Source organism: Pteropus medius, unplaced genomic scaffold (assembly GCF_902729225.1).
Source record: "Pteropus medius unplaced genomic scaffold, Ma_sr-lr_union100, whole genome shotgun sequence".
Classification (NCBI taxonomy): Eukaryota; Metazoa; Chordata; class Mammalia; order Chiroptera; family Pteropodidae; genus Pteropus; species Pteropus medius.
In genome coordinates, this window is record NW_024352790.1 from 1,363,341 (window position 1) to 1,386,945 (window position 23,605).

Here is a 23,605-nt window from a genome sequence, read left to right on the forward strand (position 1 = left end):
AATTGGTGTCAGAATCAGATAGGCAAAGTGAGAGAAGAAAGGAATTCTAGGTACAGTTTATGGATTGCCTTAAGAAAATGCAAGGGGGTTGGGGGGGAAACATGTCTGTACAAAAAGGGGAATCATATGGCTAGAGCACAGGACCTAACTGGGGGCGGTGGGTGGAATAAACTGCTGATTTTGACTTCTCTTATAGCAGAAGGGAGCTACTGGAGGTTACAGAGCAGGAGAGTGGCATAATAAAAGAGAAGCATCTGAAGAGTAAGGGAAGAACATGATAAAATAATAACAGCATAAAGGGCAGAATATATTAGGAAATGGAGTTTAAGAGGATAAAACCAACTAGGAGACTGAATGGGTAGAATTCAGTAATTCTGGGGTGGTAAGATGGGAAATGGCAGCCATGGAGAAGATTTACAAAACCCCAAGTTCTTGCCCCAAATCTTTAATTAGAAGCAGTTTTGTTTTGTTCTGTTTAAAAAAACAAAACAAAACAAAAAAAACAAAAACAACAACAACAAAATAACCCTAAAGTCTCCGGGTTCCCTCATAAACAAAACTTTTATTTCTTCCAACTCTATAGCTCTATGATTCTAAGATTCCGATACAATTAATCGGGATTGGGGCCAAGGCTTTTTTTTTTTTTTTTCCTAAAGGTCTCCAGACGATTTTAATGTACAACCAGCATTGAGAACCATGGTCCAGACAAAGAGAAAAAAGACACAGAACAGTTAAGCTGTAATTAATAGAAGGACATCTCTGATTGGGCCAGAAGTGATGGGGTTAGGATTTTAGGGCATATCTGGTAGGAGCTTAATTATCCACAAAGTGGAAGGAGGCCACCTTTTCCACTCAGGGGCAGGAAAGAGGTAAAGATGTGTAAGTCAGTATTGGGTAGAAAAGCAGTTGTCAGCTGATCACCTCCATCTTCTTCCATGAAAGAATCTGTTTCAAATTCAAACTAGAAGTAAATTCACGTTACTATTAGCACTTCAGAAATTTCTGTACAATAAAAACATTATCAAAGTCAGTCAATACATTAGCTTAGTCTAAAACAAGCAAAATATACAAATAATATAGGGTTGATGCACTGGAAATCTGAAATTACTTTATGAAATACAGATCATATGTCAGCTTTCTATGAAGCCTTTTCTAATTTCCATAGATATTTCCATAGTTAATATCTTTGTTTTCTGTGTCTCCTAAGAAATTAATGGCACTTACCAGGTTGAATTTAATTTTATTTTATTTTGTTAATTAATTATTTGTTTGTTTATTCAATCAATCAATCAATCTTGTAGAGAAGTGTTTATGAGAAACTCTACCCAGAGTATAATCATTTTACCTTCTATAAATGACTCACTTTCACAAGGACTAGGGTTTAAAAGAATTGGCTCTGAAGTATATAAATGCCTCTATATTTTTAAAAATTGAAAAACTATCGGGCTCAATTATTAATTATATTTTTTCAAAAAAGTTATTCATCTTTATGCTTTAAAAGGCCAAAATATTTAAAGATCATATTCATGGGAAAAAAAAACTTCAATAATTTCCAGCAGATATTTCAGAAGAGTAATGGCTTTATCAAGCATTATATTCTTTAAAAATATCTCTTGTATAAAAACAAAATATATACAAATATAAAAAATAAAAAAGTAATGGTCTTCTTATAGTTATAAAAATGGTCTCATAAGCTTATTTTACAAACCAATCATGCCTAACACTGAAAAGGAATACTTTTAACTAATGTACAGTATAATCCTTTATTTACTCCAAAACTTAACTCGTTCATGAATAAATACAGAATTCCACAGTACTTCTATTCTTGGAGAAGAAATGGTTTTCAAAGCACACATTTTGTTTTATTAGTATGGTATGCAGCTGTATTATTTGTACTTCTGCCCGACATTCAGTAAGCGTTCAAAGAATTAAAACACTGGCAATTCATAGTCAATACTTAACAAGAGTCATGAGAGTGACCATGGGGGACATAATTATGAAACTGAGCAGCATTTATTCTGGAAAAGAAAACCTACTAAACTGAAAAGAACTATTGCCTATGGGATGACCATTATCTACATTAAACTCTACAATGGAAAAGACAAAAGTCAATTTACAAAACTAAGATGTTTTTCTAATGTCAGACAGTGAGTAACTTCTCAGAGGTTTAGAAACTTGACATAAGTATTATGATCTATAAAACAGGTCTTCGCAGATCCAATTATATATATAAACTCTTGATGAAACCTCATCTGTTTACTCAAATGAGAGGAAAGCTCTCTGCAGGAAACAAGGCAGCAGTTTATTGATCCAGCATTACAAGGTTGACCTCTCCACACAGAATGTTTGGCCATATTATGTTGAAATACAAGGCAAAGGTTAGGTTGCAAACACCTTCTCATTTCCTCTGAGAATACACTTTATAATTGTGAAATGTGTTGAATGCCTTGCATTCCCAAATTCACAGTCCTTTAATCCAAGGCCAGGAAGCTGTCTATCATGATACAAAGAAAGTAATAAAGATGTTGTTTAAGACAAAATCTGACAACATTTAAACTCTTAAAATATTTTCTTTCAATAATAACCAAGTAGTAAAGCAATTTTAGAGATGGTGAAAGTTGACCAAACATAAAATGACAAGAGGCCTTAGAAATCATCTAACTTCACCATATTTTTCCATATGTTGATAAGAGCCTTGGTATCAAGATTTTACTCTACTGTATGGCACGTTTCCATAATGTAAATGCTTTTTGTGTTATAGCTAATAGAGATTTGGCCCTATTCTCCAAAGGAAATTTTATTGCTTTTAAAAAAATATATCCCTTGTTTTCAAAGCCTGATAAGGTCATGTCAAAAGGACTTAGAAGCCAACATGAAGGGGCTCCACTGGTCAACATTGGGACGATTTGAGTATCAAAAAGAAAGACTGTGCTTGACTGAAATACACTAAACATATAAAAATTCACAAGCCATAATGACACCCAGAAAAATAGAAAGACAAACAAAAACTTGCAATAACTATTATACTAACGGCTTATTCTGAAATTTGGTAAAGGAAAAAATTAAGTTTTTATCCTGCAGTTCAAATAAAAAATTGTATTTCATGGTGATCAAATAGCCCACATTGATGAAGGAAAGTTATTTTACATGGAAAATTGCAAGCTTATAAAGTAGAGTAATTGCTAAAACTTAAAAAGTTAATTTTAGGGTACAGAGTTTCAGTTTTACAAAAATGAAATCAGTCTAATGATAGTGTTGGTGTGCTTAAAAATCGTTAAGACAGTATATTTTACATTGTGTACATTCTACCACAATTTTTTTTTCTAAATCCCATCTTATCACCATTTTGCCACTCCCAATAAGATTAAATGATTCAGGTGAGGATCACCAATGAATACTAACATTATTAGGTGTAAGACTGATAAGAAACTAGATATTTATATCCTGTCAAAGTCTCACTCCTCCCAGATATATGGCAATCTCAAATGAAAAAAACATAATTTTACACTGAGATTAGTCATCATGCTAATCAATCTTAGCTTCACTAATAGTGAGGAAACGACATTTGTAGGTCCTGATATGATACAATATGAAGTATACAGCCTGGCTATTAAAGACTCTTACCAAATATGTTTATTCTGAATCTAATCAAGACTTTAGCTCTAAATTCTATTTTATATTAAATATAGAATATAGAAGACTGAGCTAAATACCACCACATGAAAACAATTAGACAAATTCAGAAGAAGAAAGATTCTACTAGACAACAGGCTCTTCTTATATCTCTCCAATAGGTCACTGTCATGAAAAGAAAGTGAAAAGGGAAGGAAGGAAAGACTGTTTTAGATTACAAAAGACGTCAATAAAATCATAACCAAAACCAAATGCTGTATGTGCTCCTTGACAAGACTCTGGTTTGATAAGATATAAAAGATGTCATGGGGACAACCGGAGAGATTTTAATATAGACTGGATATTAGATAATGTTAGAGAATTATTGTCAATTTATTGTTATATATTAATGTTCTGGTTAAATAAGAAAACGTCCACATTTTTTGCAAATACATAATACAAAAACTGGGGTGAAATGTCATGAGTTCCATAATTTAAATTACTTCAGAGAAAAAAAAATATGGTAAAAAGTTAATGCGATGAAAAAAGTATCTAGCAATGATCATCAATGGCTGCTAAAAAACATTATGCAAAACTTTGACAAGTTTACAATGGCTAGATCAAGCTAGCTGACAACACCTGAGCCCACTGACAAAACTTCATCCCCAAAAGAAAGCTAACCATACATGTGTCTCTTGAAAAGATGCAATAAGAAACAAACACCAACAACTATGAAGGCTTCTCCAAACCACCACCACCAAAATCAGACTTGAATCTGATTAAGCCTCAGATCTACCTTCCAATTTATAGGAAATTCAGCAGAGAGAAACATATTAAACACCACTACAGGGTTGCTGTCAACAAAATCCAGAATGGGGTAATTCTAAAGAAACAGCACAGCTTCAACAAATAAACTGAAAGAAACAGAGGAGAAAGAAACTAAGATATTTAAGAGACACGCCAACCAAATAAAATATTTGGATCCTACCGTGAACAAACCAATTACAAAAACTTTTATGAAACAATGAGATTATATAACACTCACTAAATATATGCTATTAAGGAAATATCAAATGTTTTAAATGTGACAATAAAATTGTGCTTTGGTTTTGCTTTTTTTAATGCTTACCCAACTCACACATATAAAAAAGCATTTATGGATGAAGTGCTATCATGTCTGGGATTTGCTTTAAAACAATCTAGCATGGAACAGGGTAGGAGAACAGAGGTTTAGGGGTACGTTAATAACACAAAATTGACCATATATTGATAATTAGCTAGAAGGTGGGTACATAGAAATTCATTACTCTATCCTATCTCTTAGTTTGTATATGCTTCCATTATAAAAAGTTTTAAAAAAAGATGGTGAAGGCAAGCAATGAAGCCTAATCAGAGCATCTTCACCCAATCATAGAAACTTCTTCACCTACTACCTAACATAAGGAACATCAACCAAAATAATATAAAATCTAGCAAAAGATTTATCAACACTGACAAAAGAAAGAAAAAAGATGTAAGGCCTATGCCACAAGCCTCTTGACAAATGAGAAAAAGAGAAGATTCTGGTGAATAGTAGTGTGAGCCCACACCTAACTTTTAGAAAGTTAGTGGGTGTGGCGAGGTGACGAACTAGGTGATGGGGATATGGATGTCCATTATACTATCTTCTCTATTTATGTGTATTCAAAATTTGAAATTTTCCATAGTAAAAAGGGGAGAAGGAGTACAAATATCTTTCAGAAGGATCACTGCAGAACACATTTGATTTCCCACCTATATTGGTTGCTTTCTGACCTCCCATTTCCCACTTTAATCCTTTTATTTCCAACAGCCAAGGAAGAAAGGGGGAAAAAACTAGTCACTAACAATACTTGATTGCTGAATGGGAAATTTAACTAGCAAAATGGAAATGTTTCCATATTGTGTTAGAAAAATCAAGACTGATTTTACTGTAAAATGTCTCACTTTAACTGAAAACCTGGCTTGTGGTCTGTAGAAATTACTAAGGCATCTGCTGTCTCCTTCTTTTTTGGAAATGAAGCTGGACTAGAAACTCTTCTGTAATTTGTATTTGGATGCAGTGTTTGCTGAGGATTATTATCTTCCCAAATTTCTAAGTGGTTCCATCTGTTTTTATGGCAAATTTGGCTTAGGATTATTTCAGAAAATGAAGAACTAAGTAAAAAATCCAAACGCCTTTACAGTTACCTTTGGTATACCCTTTGAGTGGTTTTAACAAAGAACAGATTCAATGAAATATTCATGGCAAAAAAATACTTTTAAAACTAAACCTGAAGTCGATTTAAAAACACCTCTGTAGTTAACTATCAATTTACAGGACAGAGTAACAGGTTAAACTACACCAGTGGCAGAGATAAATCAGGAAAATAAAAATTCTGAGAATGATATAGGACAAGCAATCCAGTTTCTTCAAAAAAAATTAAAGGAAATACGAGAGAGAAAATCTATAGATTACAGAGAATCACTAATTCCAACATGTATACCTATTTTGGATCCCAATTCAAACAAGAGTATGAAAGAAAACAAAGACAAATGGAAATTTGAACTGAGTGAATATCTGATGACAGTAAGAATTTACTTGTAACTTTTTTAGGTGTAATAATGATATTGTGAGTTTCTTCAAGAGTCTTAGCTTTTAGAGACACATATGGAAATATATGTAGGTGAAATGCCTGGGATTTGCTTCAAAATAACAGCTGGGGGTGAAATAAATAAGGATATAGATAAAATAAGGCTGGTCATGAGTTGATACTGTTAAAGCTAGGTGATGGGAATGCTTCGAAGGGAGAGTCATTACACCACTCAGTTTACTTTTGTACATATTTAAAACTTCAAAAATAAAACTTCTTTGTAAGAAAAAAAGGAAATAGCTTATAAAACAAAATTTTAAAATAAAGTAAAAATTCATGTGTCTATAAAAGAACAAAGAGACGTTTCTGACTTAAACAAGTAGAATAGTAGCAAATAAATTCAGAATGAATATTTTTCATCTAAACAACTCTAATCACCTTAAAATTTCAGCAAGTCACAAAATGAGAATCATAAAATCTTCATCTTGGAAGACATGTCGATGATCACAAAGTTCCATCCTCCATCCAGTGAACTTTCCTCCCATCGTCCAGCAAGTGATTATGAGCCTCCGACCTGGGTCCTTCAAACCCTGGGAAACTTACTCCATTATCCGCCTGCTCTGCTAGAAAGTTCTTCTCATATTGGGTAGGAAATTTCCCTTCTTCAAACCTCTTAGTTTTATCCATGGAAAAAAGGTTTTTCAAACACAGATCACAGTCCATTGATGATGAATTATAAAATCAAGTTACTAAATTGTTGACTGGCATTTATTATTATTAAGTACAGCATACTGCACATGGTGTGGCTAAGAAGTAATTTTTGAAACTTGTTTTTGTTATTCACTTACACACATATATACACACAGACTTCCATATTGAATAAAGGGCCAATATATAAAATCTATTGTAGTGCTTTTGTCAAAGAAAAGAAAAGAAAGAAAGAAAGAGAGAGAGAGAGAGAGAGAGAGAGAGAGAGAGAGGGAGGGAGGGAGGCAGAAAGAAGAAAGAAAAGAAAAAAGAAAAGAAAAGAAAAAAGAAAAGAAAAAGAAAAGAAAAGAAAAGAAAAGAAAAAGAAAGAAAGAAAAAATTAAAAAGCTGGTACTCAAAAGATAGCTCTAAACAAATTGCCCACCCCAGTAAGTCTTACCCCTTCAGTTATTTCAATAGCTAGTTCCTCCCACACCACAGTTCCTCCTAACCCCAAAGACCTTTCCACGGACATGAGTTCAGTTCATCTAACCATCTGCTCATTTTTATTAAACAAATATATACTTAGTGCATGCTACCCACCACTTCAAATGCAGTATCTAAAAATAAACAAAATATTCCAGGTTCAAAGCACAGTAATCAATTACAGCCCAAATTCTGCACAAAATATCTCACATACTCATTTAAAAACTTTGAGATACTGGTAGCGACTCCTCTAAGTCATATAAGGATGAAGAGCTCAGGAGAAAGATTTAGTCTGGAGAGAGATTTCCATCAACAGATTATGATGGTAGGTAACGTCTTGGGCGATACAAAATGATTCAAGGCTAAGAACCAAAGGCTGAGGACAGAAACCTGGGAAACAGGAAAAATTAAAGGGACAGTCAGAGGAAAAGATGTTTGCGAAGAACAGGAGAATTAGAACAAAGCTCTAAATATGTCAAGAGAGAATTTCAAAGACAATATGGTAAAAAAATAATACAATGTAAAAAAATAATACAAGGAAAAATGTGGTCAATGATTTAACAACAGACCTTCTATTAACTGATAAAGCACAATTTCAGTGGCGTGGTAAGACCAGAATTCAAGGTGTCCTGTTCTGAGGAATAAAAAAGGCATACATTACTTTTTAATAAAAACTTCATATTGAAAAGAAGACCAAGATTGCTCTGTTTCAGAACTCTTTCAAGGAGCTTATAATTAAGTATACATGACTTTTATTTCCAACAAATTTCATCCTGTGTACTTCAACCAATTATGTATATAATAAGACGATCTACATATGGCTTATTAAATCTCCTTAACAAACTTCTATGAAATCTGTCAATTTGATCAGCAGTCCTTGTCTTCACCATAAAAATCACTGACACAAATAGTTTGGATAAGAGAAGACCAAGGTTAAAATTTCAGTAACAAACACCATCACGGACCTCCTCCCTCCACTAAGCAGATTTTCCCCCCGAAGTTGCTATAAAGATACAATGAAAGCTTTATCAAATGTTTTGCCAAAATCCTATGTCTGTTTTTCCTCTAAAGAAGGGCACTTTAAATGACTTCCTCCACAAACAGACAAATGAATGAGGCATGGACAACATCTTATATGAATTAGGACTTATTTCAGGGATTCTGAACCACTTAAGAGAAAACAGACACAAGAGCAGCATAACTTGCCCAATGTCATACTTAGTAATTGATGAACTGGGACGGGGACTTGGGGCTAGCTAAAATAATTTTCTGTCTACCCTCTTACTCCTTTCAGGGAAAAAAAAAAAAAATTATCAGGTACCTGGTTTGTTAAAATTTCAGTCACTATAGACCCAGGACAAACTCCCACAAAAGTCTGCACTTTTCAGGACACACCAATGATGGCCAGCGTTCCAATACATCTGGCATTTCAAGATACTCAACCAAAGACAAAAATTTTGATCATTCAGTGGTACTTTGAACTACTGACTTCAGCAACTCCTTTGTGACTTGTCAACATTCCATTTCAAAATACAGTGGAGGAGATGGAAGACAGACGTCAGCAGTTACCAGCTTACTTTCTACTTGCGTCTACTTCCCCCCTTTTTTCTTTATAACTAAAAACCAGTAAAAGAACATGAGTAGAATCTCATTAACTGCTTTCAAGTTTCTGACTGAAAACTACCCCCAGTGATCAAATTATGCCCTAATACAGTATTGGCTCTGGTTCAAAATAGGTACCTCTGGGGAGAGGAATACAAGTAGGAACAGGGTGTAAAGAAGGAATTTACATATTCTTAGGGAAAATATGGGACAGCAGTTACGACTGTAGGTTCTGGAACCAAATGGCCTGGGTTTTCAAGTCTCTCCTCCGTCATTAGCTGAATAACTCTGAGTAAGTTACTTAACCTTGCAGTGCCTGAGTTTTCTCATCGGGCAAATCTAGAATAACAGTAGTTACCACACAGGGTTACTGTGAGGATTAAATTAATAAATATTTGTAAATGTGCTTATAGAACAGTATCTGACACATATTAAGTATTCATGAAATGTTACTTGTTATCAATATATGTAATGTCTTTATAAAGAAAGCATAAACTGCATTTTAATAAAAGTACAAATTAAAATATAAAATAAACTAGCCCAACATAAAGATCCTGCCTGTGTTAAACAGCAAAAGTACTTCAACTATTAAGTTATCACCAGCTTTGGCTAAAATGCCAACGTTTTACATATGATTTCTAAACCAGTATATGATCAATGTTTAAGGCATGTACTTTGCCCTCTACACTGCCAGACAGACTATACACATGGCGGGTTGATGTGATTTTATAATAACAGTATAGTCACATTAAAATTCAGTCAGCTAGAAAAGAAATGTTTCATTTGGGTTTAGTTCCAACATATTGCCACTAAACTATGCTAAGAAAAGAATAAAAGACAGATGGAGGGAGGGAGAGAGAGAAAATGAGAGGGAGGAGGAAAGGGAAAGAGACAGATGTAGAGAGGAAGGGAGGAAAGGAGGGAAGAAGAAAATTAAATAAAAATTTAACAACATTAAAATCTAGTGTAAACATAGGCAGGAGCCTTGTAAAGAAAATAATAAAACATCAACATTAAAACACTGAATTTGAAGATCGGTTCAGATTTGGTTTAGAAATTGTTAGTTATTTTTTAGCACTGGCTAAAACATTTCCTATGCCCACAATGCTGTATTTACACGAAACTGTTTTCATTGATTAAAACAATATAATTTATTGTAGAAACATGAGACTATATCACAAATGAACTAATTTCTGTAATTCTACAAGTGGTAATGAACATGAGCTTTATTTTGGAGACTAGAAACATATGCCAAAAAGAGGGGAGAGAGATATCTTACTTACATAGAAATGAAATTATATGATGTCTAGAATTTGTTTCAAAATATTCAGGATAGGGAGATAAGCAGGAAGTAGAAGGGTAAGGGTAATATAAATGAAACAAGCCCGGCCATGTGCTGGTAACTGTCAACACTGGGTGAGGATACCTTGGGTTCATTATATTACTACTCTCTCTAATTCTGAATATATTTAAATTTTCCATAATAAAAAGCTTAAAAAAGAAAAACACTTTTCTATAACTGACAATGGTACATTCTTTCTTCTAAATAAACACTTCAATAATCAGATATAGTAAAAACATGGCTTTGAAAAAAATCTAATTTAAAAAAGGCCCTTGAAAAAGAGCCACATTACCCTTCACTGCTATCATGTGTGCTGCACAGAGCAAATAATATATAGATTGAAGATCTACAGAATGCTCTCGGATCCACCCTCAAGTCTTTTAAGCTTGCAGCACTGGAGATGAAAGTGAACTGGCCTCAATTAGGAGAAAAGTTAAGAGTTACATCTGCACTACATATGCTGCCCACATCTATAGCTCTTCACTGCAGAGTTGCAAAAGATAAGAATATCTTCAACATACCTTTATTTTACTGTTTGCGGGTGAGAGGGATATGGGGGAAGGAAAAATGTATTCACATTCCCATATGTGCATAATTTAAAACAGACAATCTTGGCATTACAGAAATTAAGATGCAGTCTTTATTGATGTTGCTTTTAATGGTCAAGATCCAAAAACAGTTCTGGTTACAAGCTCATGGATAAACTCTTGATTCCTTTGTCAGTGGAAAGACACAGTTCATTTACTTGGTAATTTAACCTTTCCCACACAATTTTTATTCATTTTATTAAAAAAAAAAAAGTTTTCCTTTTTCTCCTTAAGAGCAGTGGATTAAAGATAATTTTTCAAGGAAGATGGTCATTTAACAGCTTTTTTACCAGCGTCAAAAGCAATTAAACAGAGCATACTGTCAAAGATTATCATAATAAAAATGGGCTCCAAAAATGAAGGCTGAATATGCAACATTGTCTGGCATATGACCACTGCCACATTTGCTTTCCAAATACTTGTGAAGGCATTTGGCACCATTTTTCAATAATCCCACAGGACTTCTACTTCCCTGTTTTTTCAACAGTATTTCAAAATGTTGACACATTTACTGAACTATTTTTGGAAGACCTAGCTCTCTCTACCTTCAGGGCTCAAGATACAAATATATGAAAGCTACAGGACAGCCTTCAACCTATAAAACTTGGCAGACTTCCAGAGTTCTAAGAAAACTTCAATTGGCAATTCTATTAACAGCAAAAGAGCACCGCGTAGAGAATAACTCTGGACACAAGAAGACCTTGGCGGTGACTGAAGCTCCATTACTAAATTCCCAACTGAATTCAGGTAAGTTTAACCTCTTCCTGACTCACTTTTCTTACTCATCAGACCTATGGTATGAAATTGGTTTAAGAATGAACTTTGAAAAGATAAACAAACAAACCAACCTTTATAAATTAAAACAGAATTTTTTTAAAAAAGACGAAAAAAAAACCCTCAGAAGTCTATGCCACAGTCACCACACACAGTTTTATGCAGTTATCTACTTAGAGAAATAAGAAATGTATCGAAGCACTTTGATTAAGGAAATCGACTTTTTGCCAAACTGAAACAACCATCATATTATTACTTAATATTTATCTTTAAATCAAGCCTTATGCTAAGTAATATCAATGAAATCATAGTTTTAAAGTATTTGTATATTTTTCTGATGCACACTGACATATATTTAACTGTTGTAAGAAAAAGATTCATTCGTGTACCACCTCAAAGGATTTTAACATACCTCCACGCTTTGAGTCCTGATCTACTGCCTACAACACCTTCTGCATTAATGAATAGAGTATTTTAAAGTATAAACCTCAAAAACTGACTGGACATCTTAACCAGCACTAACCACATGCATGCCATGAGCCTTCAATCTTCCCGGAACTTCCTCATACCTCCCAGCCACTACCATATTCAGAACCTTCATTTTTGTCTCCATTTCCCCAAATCCCATATATAAAAACCCTTGAAGTATGTATCTTCACAGTAGTATTAATTCTCACTCTCTATTTATGCCCTAGTAATGAAAGATTTTACCCTAAAAGTATATAACAGAATCCACCTGGCTTCCAAGTTTCCTCTAATCCCCAAATCCTTATTCAAAGAATATTTAAATTTATGTATGCAAATCATATGTTATCTAAAGATAAACTAAGATATTTAGTAAACTCTAAAATAAGGTGGCCATTTCCGATACACATGCACCAAATTGTTTTTGTTGTATATTTTTAAATCTAGTTCAAGTACATAAGATTTCTCATTGTCTGTACTGAACTAATCCTTGAACTATCATGGAAAAAATATAATACATTTGCTGATCTCTTTCTAGGAAGCATCTTCTTGTTCAAGGACATTAGTCATCCACTCCCCTCTACTCTAAATGTGACTAAATCACCTGACTCCTCTCTCTCTCTGTCTCTGTCTCTCCCTCTCTCTCTTTATGTATATGTGTATATATAATACACATATATGAGTATATATATATGTATACACACACACACATATATATACACACACACACATATATATATACATATATATATACATATATATACACACACACACACACATACAACTAAGGTTCAACTCAGCATCTGGCATGAAAAAAAAAAGACCATTTTATTATGGCTGTAGTCCTTAACAAATTGTGAGTACCACAGTAATCTTAGGAACTTTATTTTTATCAATTTTAAACCCAAAAATCAGTGGATCGAACATAAGTTAATTTCTACTCTTGCCCAAAACCACATTAAAATGACAGGAAATGGAAGGAAGGAAGGGAAGGGAAAGGAAGGAAGGAAGGAAGGAAGGAAGGAAGGAAGGAAGGAAGGGGAAGGAAGGAAGAAGGGAAGGAAAGGAAAAGGGAGGGAGAAGGAAGGAGGGAGGAAGGAGGGAGGAAGGAAGGAAGGAAGGAAGAAGGAAGGAAGGAAGAAGAGGAAAAGGAAAGGAAAAGGAAGGAAAGGAAGGAAAAAGGAAGGAAAAAGGAAGGAAGGGAAAGGAAGAAGGAAGAAGGAAGGAAGGAAAAGGAAAAAGGAAGGAAGGAAGGAAAAAGAAGGAAGGAAGGAAGGAAGGAAGGAAGGGCCGGATGGAAGGACGGAAGGACGGAAAGAAAAGGTACAAATCCACAAACGAATTAAAAAAAAAAAAAACCAGGAGAGGCCAGGCCGGCAAATGAGATATATCAACAGAATTTTAGAAGATGGAAAACAGATGTAGAGTAACTAATTTAGCAGAGCAGAGGAAGCCGCAACTTGAATTCCCGTTTTGGTGGGGGCCTGACAGAAACAATACCACTGAGGGCTGAATTGAGAGACAGAGCTGAAAACAGGAGACCAGCTATAAGTAAATACAAGGAACACTTAAACCCCTCCTTTCTCTAGTGTCCTCTCCCTCCCTCCCTCCCTCTCCTCTTCTCTCCCTCCTTCTCTCTTCCCCCCCTGCCCCCTCTCTTTCTATCTCTCAATCTCTCAGTCTCTCAATCTCTCAATCTCTCTACCCAAACCTTTGCAGCCAAAAGACAGGAGGTTAACTCTAGAGAAGCTAAAGGAAAGCAGGCTCTGGGATCAGGGAACTCAGACAGAGGGCAAATGTTAGACACCATACAGAAAACAAAGAGGTCCAATTACTCAGTCAACAAATATTTACAGAGGGCCTACTCTGTGCAAGGCACTGTTCTAAATACTGGAAATAATGGGGTAAACAAAACGGACAAAAATATTTGCCTTCATGCAGCTTATATTCTCATGAGGGGAGAATCAATAAAAAGTAAAATATACAGTGTATCAGATGATAATAATACATAGAAAAGACAAGAAAGATTTAGGATGTGCTGGGATAGGGATGGAAGTAGGGCTATACAGTAGTTTCAAATAAATTATCATGGGAGCCAAAGATCTGAAGGAGTTAAGGGAGTAAGCCCTGCAAGTATGTGAGCATAGAGCTTTCCAGACAGAGAGAAAGTAAGGGTAAAGGGACATCAAATAGGGCAAAACTGGAGATATTACATACATGAAAAAAGAAAAGGACATTATCAAAAAGAAAATTCAGTGACCAAGTAGAAGCTTAGAAAATAGGGAGAAAAAAACAGTAGAGGTTAGAAGAAACATTGAAGAGATTTCCCAAAAAGCAGAACAAAAAAGACAAAAGAGATGGTATCAGAGGATAAAAAATAAAACTGGGGAGTCAATCTAGGAAATTCAACATCCAAATAATAGGAGTTCCAGAAAGAACAGAAAACACAGAGGGAGAAATTACAGAAGTGTATTTCTGAAAGACAAGGATTTCCCAGCTGAAAGGGTCCCCTAAACGAGTGCCCAACAACAATGAATGAAAAACTTCCCACACCAGTAGACACAACATCGTGAAACTTCAAATCACCAAGTTCAAAGAGAAAACCCTAACAACTTCCAAAGAGCACAAACCAGACACACAGAAGTAGAAATTAGAGTCACATCAGTCATTTCAACAGCAATATCGGGATGCTAGAATGGAGTAAAAATTCGGAGGGAAAGTAATCACTAACTTAAAATTCTATACCCGGCCAAACTATAAAAACATTCCAATTCACAGTACCAAAAGGCATGTTAATAGTGAAAAAAAGTTGTTTTTAGACATGCAAGTTCTCAAGAAATTTACCTTCCATAAGCACTTTCTTGGGAAACCACTGAAGGATATACTCGTGTTAAGTAAGAGTTAAGAAAGGGACAAGGAGGCCAGGAACCTGGGAGCCCAGGAAGAGAGGCAAAGGGAATTCCCAGAATACAGATACATAGCGGTTCTAGAAATAAAAGACTGGGATGATGGAGGGCCCAAAAGGATATCTCCAAGAAAAGAAAATGGTTGTCAATATAGTCTTCAACATAGTTTAAGGATAAATTAAGGATGGGTAACAAAGAAAACTATGCAAATGAGGAAAAAATAAGGCAATTAACTCCAGGATAAAACAAAAAGTTGTAAAGTAGTACATGCAAAGTCAAAGCACTTTATATGGCTTAGATGTTGCACATATGGTTGTAGAATGAGAGAAGAGGGTAGGTCTGTATAGGAAGAGGGAGTTAGTAAAGGAGGCTAACTCCAACCAAGGTAGAAAGTTAATAGCTATTATTACCTAAATTGGAAAAATCAGAAAGCGAGAAAATCATGTTATTTAGACAAAACACACCAGATAATAAAACTGAAAGAACTGAAAGTGGTTGCCTCTGGGGAGTAGAAATCTGTCACTAAGGGAACTAGGGCACGGATCTGCTGTTTCTCCTTACAATCCCTACAGTATTACTATACTACAAGCACCCTGGGAAATGCCATTTGCACTGTAAATGAAATAGCAAAAAGTGTAAAACCGCTTGAAAGATAAAAACTAGGGGTAGGGCACACCTTATGTTGATGCATTTTATATTCTGATATATTTTTCTTATGTTGAAACATCCGACAGGAAACACTATACAAAGGAGAAAACAAGATGAAAGGTACTCCCAAATCCTGCATGAGTCCAAAGTCACATAGGAAAAAGTAGTACTTGGTCAGCTGCATAATCACATCCTTACAGAAGAAAACGTGGAGGCAGAAAACCAGTTAGGAAAGCAAGCTTGTCTTTTATAAAAGTCAGATATTATGGATGCCAACAAATTCCTAAAAACTTCAAGTTCTACACAGTAATAGCATTAAGCAATTAAAAGCAATAACAGGTCCTCTATAGCAGAAGAAAAAGAATTTTTAGCAGCACACAAGCTGGGTGCCCTTGAGCAAATTATTCAATGCTTAAGCCTCAATTTTTCATAAGTAAACTGAACCGCATACCAACTTCAAGGTGCTGCTGCAAGGACTGTGGATATCAACACACATAAAGCACCAACTACAGTCCCTGACTGGCAGTCTATGCTCCAAAATAGTTATTTTTCTTCCTTTTTTACAAGTTTATTGATTATCAATTCTGGCTTTACTGGGTTACTTAAAAATGGAACCTAGAATAAAGCCAACCCACTAGCATAAAATATATTTGTCCAGTACAGGTTAAGCAGACAACAAAGCAGCTGATGTGAAAGTATCTGAAGCTGGATGGTGGCTGGAAGCAAAACAAGCAAGAAGTGTCAAATACAACTATGAGGACTCTTACCAAACCAAAAAAAAAGAGTTGAATTGGACCAAGTCTCTAGATCAAATCACCAAATTAAAGAAAATACAGAAGACAGAGGAACAGGTTTACCACACTACAGGATTGAAGTCAGTAAAATTCAGACTGTGGGAAACCAATATAGAACAACCCATAAAGTTCTTCAACAAATAAATTGCAAGGAGACATAAGAGATGAAGGAAAAACTATAGTTTCTTAGTCTTTAAAGGTATATCAACCAATCATAATGCGTAGATCTTAACTGGATCTTGATTCAAACTAATTTTTTCAAAAACTGATACTTGAGATACAGAGAACAGAGTGGTGGTTGTCAGAGGTGAGGGGTCAGGGTGGGGGTGGGGTAAAGGGATCAAAGGGCACAAACTGCAAGTTACAAAATAAGTCCTGGGGATGTAATATATAGCATGGTGACTATAGTTAGCAATACCGTATTATACATTTGAAAGCTGCTAAGAGAAAAGATCTTAAAAGTTCTCATCACCAGAAAAAAACTATGTGTGGTAATGAATGTTAACTAGACTTACTGTCGGGATCATTTCAATATATACAAATATCAATCATTATGTTGTATATCTGAAACTAAAATAATGTTATATGTCAATTATATCTCAATTTAAAAAATGATACTTAAAATAATTGGAAATCTGAATACCGACAATTAGATATTTGATATTAAGGGCAATGATAGTATTCGTTATGTTTACAAAAGACTTCTTATCTCCTAGAAATACATACTAAAATATTAAATGATGAAATAAAAAAAAGTCTTTTAAAAATGCCAAACATACAAATAAGGTACAGCTATGGGCTACTGGAGTATAACAGTAGGCTTCAAAGAACAAAAGATCTGACCCATTAAGTCTAGAAGGAAAATAGAAAGTGCATTCTTTATATATATTATTAAGGGCCTACTGTGTGCTGGGCACTGATTAATGGGCTCTGTAAACAATGACTGATAGTGACCTAAAGGTCAGTCTCTCACAAAGAAAGGAGCAGGAAATGACTGATGGCCCAAAAGGTAGAAAAACCGCAGTCTGAGGCCATACAGGAACAAGAAAAGCCAGGAACCTGTACTCTAAGGCCATACAGATCTATGACTTTTTTACACCTTTCACAACTGGTATTCAGTAAAAGAGGTGTGAATTCAGTAGTCTAAAGAAGGCAGATACCTAATACAAATAAATAAAAAGGTCTATAGGTTAAGACAAGGAACGGGAGAGACTTCAGCAAAGCAGAGAGAGGATGACCTATGCAAAGCACAGGGAGGATAACCTATGCAAACTGGGGCAGGAGCTAGTAAGGTCTAGCTGATGACTGCTGCGATGGGTCTGAGCATGACCCAGTGTTTCCCAAGTGGGCCCAGATCCTCCAGTTTTTCCGGAGAAGCCTAAAATGAAGATATTTGTGTGAAACCTGATTTCTTAATGTTGGCAACTAAATTAAAGTTAAAACACTATGTTGAAGGAAAATACATCTGCAGGTCTATTTAGCGTACGAAAATATGTACTGGATTTATAAAAGTCACATTTTATTACTGCATGCAGAGATTTAAACACTATCAGTAAAAATTCCATTCACAGCTTGCTTTCAGCAAGCTTACTGAAATTATGGAGAGAAGTTATAATATAGCATATGCATACATCAGAATCAGGTACCTCTGACAACATAACAAAAGACTATATCCTCCCTGTGTGCAGCAAAGACTGTTCCATGTGACCACTGCAAGACCAGATCTGGCCAGAACAGAGACTGCTTCCTGTAAATTCCCCCAGAGACTCTCGGAAAGACCCCTCCCCAATGCCCCACTGAGGCTTGTTCCTGGAACAGACCCTTGCCCTGGCCCTGGCAAGCACTCAAAGCGTTTTCCCCTTATCTGGGGCGGCTCACGCATCAGTACCCCATCCATCCTGCTCTGTGCTATGTAATTCTTTAGCACCTGCCATGCAGCAGAGGATATCCATGCCACCCTGCTGCAGCCCAAGATGCACCTTGTTTGTAAATTCCCTCAAGAAACTCAATGTAATGCTGGAGTTGTCAGCCTCTTTCTTAAGTCTCTCAAATCTGGGAAGCTTTATGAACACCCTGTGTAACTGAAACGGCCTTGCCATCTATATGTTCTTTTGTATACTACCAAAAGAGGTAAACAGTTAGCTAAGATAAAGTTTTCTAAAAGCTCAAAAATTCTAGAAATATTGTACTGAAATTGTTAAAAAGTGGTTTTAACTCGTGATCACCATAATAAATTAGTTTCATATCAAAGACTACACTTCCACACAGATCATTATTCCTGACCATTACAAAAAAAAAAATTGCTTACCACATATGCACAATCAACCCACTCACTAGGTCTTTTCTTAATGTAACAATTTTCACAGATGCCAGGTACCATGTAAAGCATTTTATAAGCACTTTCTCATTTAATCCTCATATAACGCTGCGAGGTTAGGTTATGATTGTAAGCCCCATACTAAAGGAAACTGAGGCTTTGAATAATTTACCCAAGGTTATATTAGCATAAGTGCCAGGCTGCCCAGTACCAAATAGTGTGGACTTGTTACTTATCCCTTCTAATCAAGATTTCCATCAGAGAAATCTGTGAGGAAATAAAAGCCTATTTTTTAAATTCATAGGTAAGAATTTAAGAAGTCAAGATTACATCAGAATTCAGTTTAACCTTGATAACTGAATAAAAGGGGACAACTAAAAGAATTCAATTTAACGGAAATAAGTGTGAAGGGGGGAAATAAGTGATGAAAGTACAATAAGGTAACCTAAAAAAGAAAAAAGAAAAAAAAGATATTCCCTAACTTTTGATTTTCTAATCTCAAAAATAAGACCTGAACTCCATTAGCAGTTTTCAATCTTTGCTCTTTCCCAAAACCCTTTAAAAAACTGCTTCCAAAAATCTCTCTCTCCCCTCTTTTTGCCCCCACCCACCCCACACACATATACACACACCAATTTACTAAGTCTCAGGTAGTTTGTGAACCCCTGAGGCCCACCCTGGGCCATATCTTCCCCACTTAGCCTCTCTCCACCCCAGGTGGAGTGTGAACTAAATTAAATGATCGCCACACTCCCTTTCCATCCTCCAGTTGGATGAATCTAACTGGAAAACAAGTAGCCTGTTTGGACAAAAAGAAAAAGAACCTAAGAATTATGGCAGAGTTTACACTACATTTTAATTTAATGTCTTCGAGCATGTGCGCCAATACTGGTAAAACACAGGAAACTCAAAAATATGATTAAACTCAGCACCGTTGCCACATGGTGGTAAGTCTAACTCTGAAGCTCATCAGGAGGTCCGAACACCTGAATTCAGGCCTTGGAAAAGATGATTGGAGAGTTAGATAATCAGGCTTATATGAAAAAAATTTCAAACCACAATTATCTTGGAAAAAGGCAATTAGAGGGTAACATAAGTCTTTTAAGCATTTGAAAATTCTTCCATGGAGATAGTGAGGTCATAAAAAGAGCAAAGCAAGAGAAAACTAGGTGTTCATTTACAATATGAAAGATTTAGTTTAGATACAATGAACTTCCCTACCTGACCTAGACAGTAAGGTTCTACAGGTGAACAGTGACAAAATCACTTTGGAGCCCTTTCCACGCCTCTGGCTCTTACACTGGAAAGAGCTAAAACCCTCCCCAGGTCAATGAACTTAGTTACATATCTAAGATGTCAGCTTGCCTACCTAAAGGAAAATCCTACTTAAGATACTTCTCAGAGTGAATAAAAAGATAATTCTTATTCCTCAAATTTATTCCATACTATTATAAGGATTAGTTGGAAGGCAATCTATATGCATTTATACCTTTATGATTCTACCATGCCTAAGTGAAAAAATACCAAAATGCAGAGAAGTTATCTGTAAAGTGAAAACATATTTCCACTTTTAAAGTAACTGAGAATATAAAATCAGCCCAATTTTAATCTTGGTGGGGGGACCTTAAGCAGTATGAATGAATTCATAGGCCACATAAGGTCGACCCCTATACCAAAGGGTAAGAGACATCATTTTAAAAATGAGAATTTTTTCTATAGCCATGCCACCCTGAACAAGCCCCATCTCATCTGATCTCGGAAGCTAACCAGGGTTGTACTGGTTAGTACTTGGATGGGAGACCACTAGGAAGACCAGGTGCTGTAGGCGTAAAAAATTTAAAAAGTAAGGAATTGTGAGCTTGACAAGGTCCTTGCAATCTGTGAGGTCAACCAAAGGTTGCCTCACTAAAAGAATAAAAATAAAAATAAAAAATAAAAAAATAAAAATAAAAATGAGAATTTGGGGGGAAAAATCATTGAAATTCTCATTCAAATAAATAATATCCCAAACACTAAGTATTTAAGAAAATAATGTACAGATTATTCTAGACATGAAAAACGCACATCTAAGAAACCCACACAGATCTCAAGCCAATCACAAAACAAAAGGAAATTACACCGAGTGGCAAGAAAAGCAAATCCCCTATATGAAATATTACCTAAAGGACATTTCTACATATAATAGTACCAGGTTCTACAAAGCCAACTCCAGCTTTCAAAGACTCTTCACTAAAAGCACCTCCAATATATTATATAAAAGTTGAACGAACTGATTCATCAAATTCATTAACTACAATGTCATAGATGCTTCACATCACAAATACATATTTTTTAACGTGTGTGTATGTCTGTGTATTTTGTATGAGAGAGGGTTCCCTCATAATATTCCCTCTCTCATACAAAATACACAAATATATACTTTACAAGGAAAAAAAACTTTAAAAAAAGCACTGGTTATCATTATCAGTTATTTCTAACTGATAATAGAGATGATTCCTTTCTTTGCTTTCTGGCTTACCTATAACTTCTAAATAACTATATTATTTATACTTGGAGGCCCTTCCCCTGTAGTTAATAACACCAGGCACTGACTTCATTTTGGATTTTAGTCTGGGGCACTGCCCAGTCAAAGAATGACAGAAATATTATGAATATTAAGTTGCTGGTTTGTGCCAAAACATGCCATTCGCAAAGGATGCTCTGTCTGGAATCTGTAGAGGAATCATCTACAAATCTATTAACTCAGGCCTTCCAAAAAGGCTGGTAATGTCTGTGTGTTGGGGAGAAGGGGCAAGGGCTGAAAATGGATTTGCTGACTCCTAAAGGTCTAGCCCTGAGATTCCAAGATTCTATAAAAGGGCAGTAAATTAGGGTTTGGCTAGTATTTGCTGAGTACTGAAGCCAGCATAAACATTTACTTGAGGCTTTTAAATCTGTAAGGGTACCCAGTGGTTAGGTACAATAATTCTGAATCTGAAAAAGCAAACAAGGCCACTGGAAATGTTTCTAAATAAAGTGGGGGAAGGGAAGCACATTTCCTTGCTTTCTCCAAGTAAACAATATAGATTTTAAAAATGCAAAATTTGACTCTCAGCACTATTGATCCTTATACTATTTTATTGCCTTCAGACATTTTCCAAAAAGTCTACACATGGCTTTTAAACAGGCTACTTCAGTTCCAAAAAAATAATAATAATAAAATAAAATAATAACAACAAAAAAGGCCTATACTTTCCTATGTTAATAGAAACAAAATCAAATTTTCAAAAATATTTCGCATTGTTATATAAACTATAACCCCCACATTTCTAAATAAAATGGCAAAGATAGAACCTTTGTAATTCTCTACCACAGTAATATGAGAGTAGTGATTCAGAGCAAAACCTGATGTTAAACATAACTATACAATATTACTAACTACAGAGTAATTTTACCAATAAATATTTTGGTTGAGAACTCCTTTGTCATCTTTGCAAGTATTTTTAGTTGAAAGCAAGTGGTTGGGTAGTACACGTGGACATGGTTATGATTTTTAAAAATCTATTTTTAAAATCTGGTGACTAGATAGGTTTTCTAAACTCAGTTCTTTAGAACTGGTAATTTGGAAAGGGTAAGCCACAAGAACATTAACATAGAGAAGCAAGGAACCTGACAAGTTCACCAACTCAGATCAGCACAAAGTTAACTTGGAAATCTCTGAGTGCTCACAAATCTGATGGGCCCAGACAGTCACTACATATAATAACTGTACTAACTCTTCAAATGCAGTAAGAGCTATCTGAATTTCTTTGTCTTATATTTGAATAGTTCTTTTTCGGTGAGCCTCTCTTCAGGTGCGTCCCCTAAATCTGCATATTTGCTTCTTTCTACTTGGAATTAAATTTCAGATTTTAATATACATACCCGGTTGTATTTATACCCAGTTTAATATATACACTGAGTTGAGAATACTCCATAGCAGTTTAAAAATTTTATACAAGTCAGAAATAATTTTATTAAAATCAAATTCTAGTTTTGTTAAATGATTTTTTTAAATCACTTTTAATTGTTCTGAGCAATCTCCATCCAATTGAGATATTAAGAATTTCAAGTTAGGGGCTCAACTCATCCACATATTTCCTCTGGAAAGTCTTTGCACACCATGTTGTAACTACTTCAACCAGAGGTAAAAAATTAAAAACTGTTATGACTAGGTCTTTCTTAAAGAGGGATATTTTAAAAAGGAAAGAAAATGTCCCTTCCCGTTACTCTAAATGAGCAGCCTCTTGTTCTCAGCAGTCCTTCTGCACACAAGACCACTACTGACTTCAGTGGGAATTCTGCCCAAAAAGTGAGGAAGACAGGATAGGATTAAATTAGCCCTAAATCCATGCCATTGTTCCAAGCCATTCTCACTTGAACAGTTCTCCAAAGACCTCCAAAGAGGAGATATCTGAAGTTTGATGGTAGTTCTCAAATTGAATCATCAGATTGATCACTGAAACTCTGCAGGTGACACAGCCAAACTCTCTGAAAGTTGTACCAGCCTGATGGATATACTGGGTTGGCCCTTAACGACAATTCAAGATTGCACTGCAATGCAGCTCCATCAGTGACTGCAACACCAATCCAGTAATTTCTCACAGCAATAGGCCTGAAAATGGAAACTGAATAGGATTAAGTGCTGTGCTATTCGTTTCCCAGTAAAACCTGTTCCAAGCCTGAAAATTCTAAGCCCAAGATTCTGCGACCAAGAAACTGACTCAGTTTCACTCAAGTCCTAAACTCAAGGGGAAACACTATAGGACATGAACT

At 35.3% G+C, this 23,605-nt stretch overlaps 1 protein-coding gene across 10 annotated transcripts in view; it reads right to left on the reverse strand.

Moving 5' to 3' along the window:
* The window catches only part of EPB41L2 (erythrocyte membrane protein band 4.1 like 2), a 193,307-nt gene that overhangs the window by 168,104 nt on the left and 1,598 nt on the right, over positions 1-23,605 (reverse strand). The gene's annotated exons all lie outside the window — the stretch shown is intronic.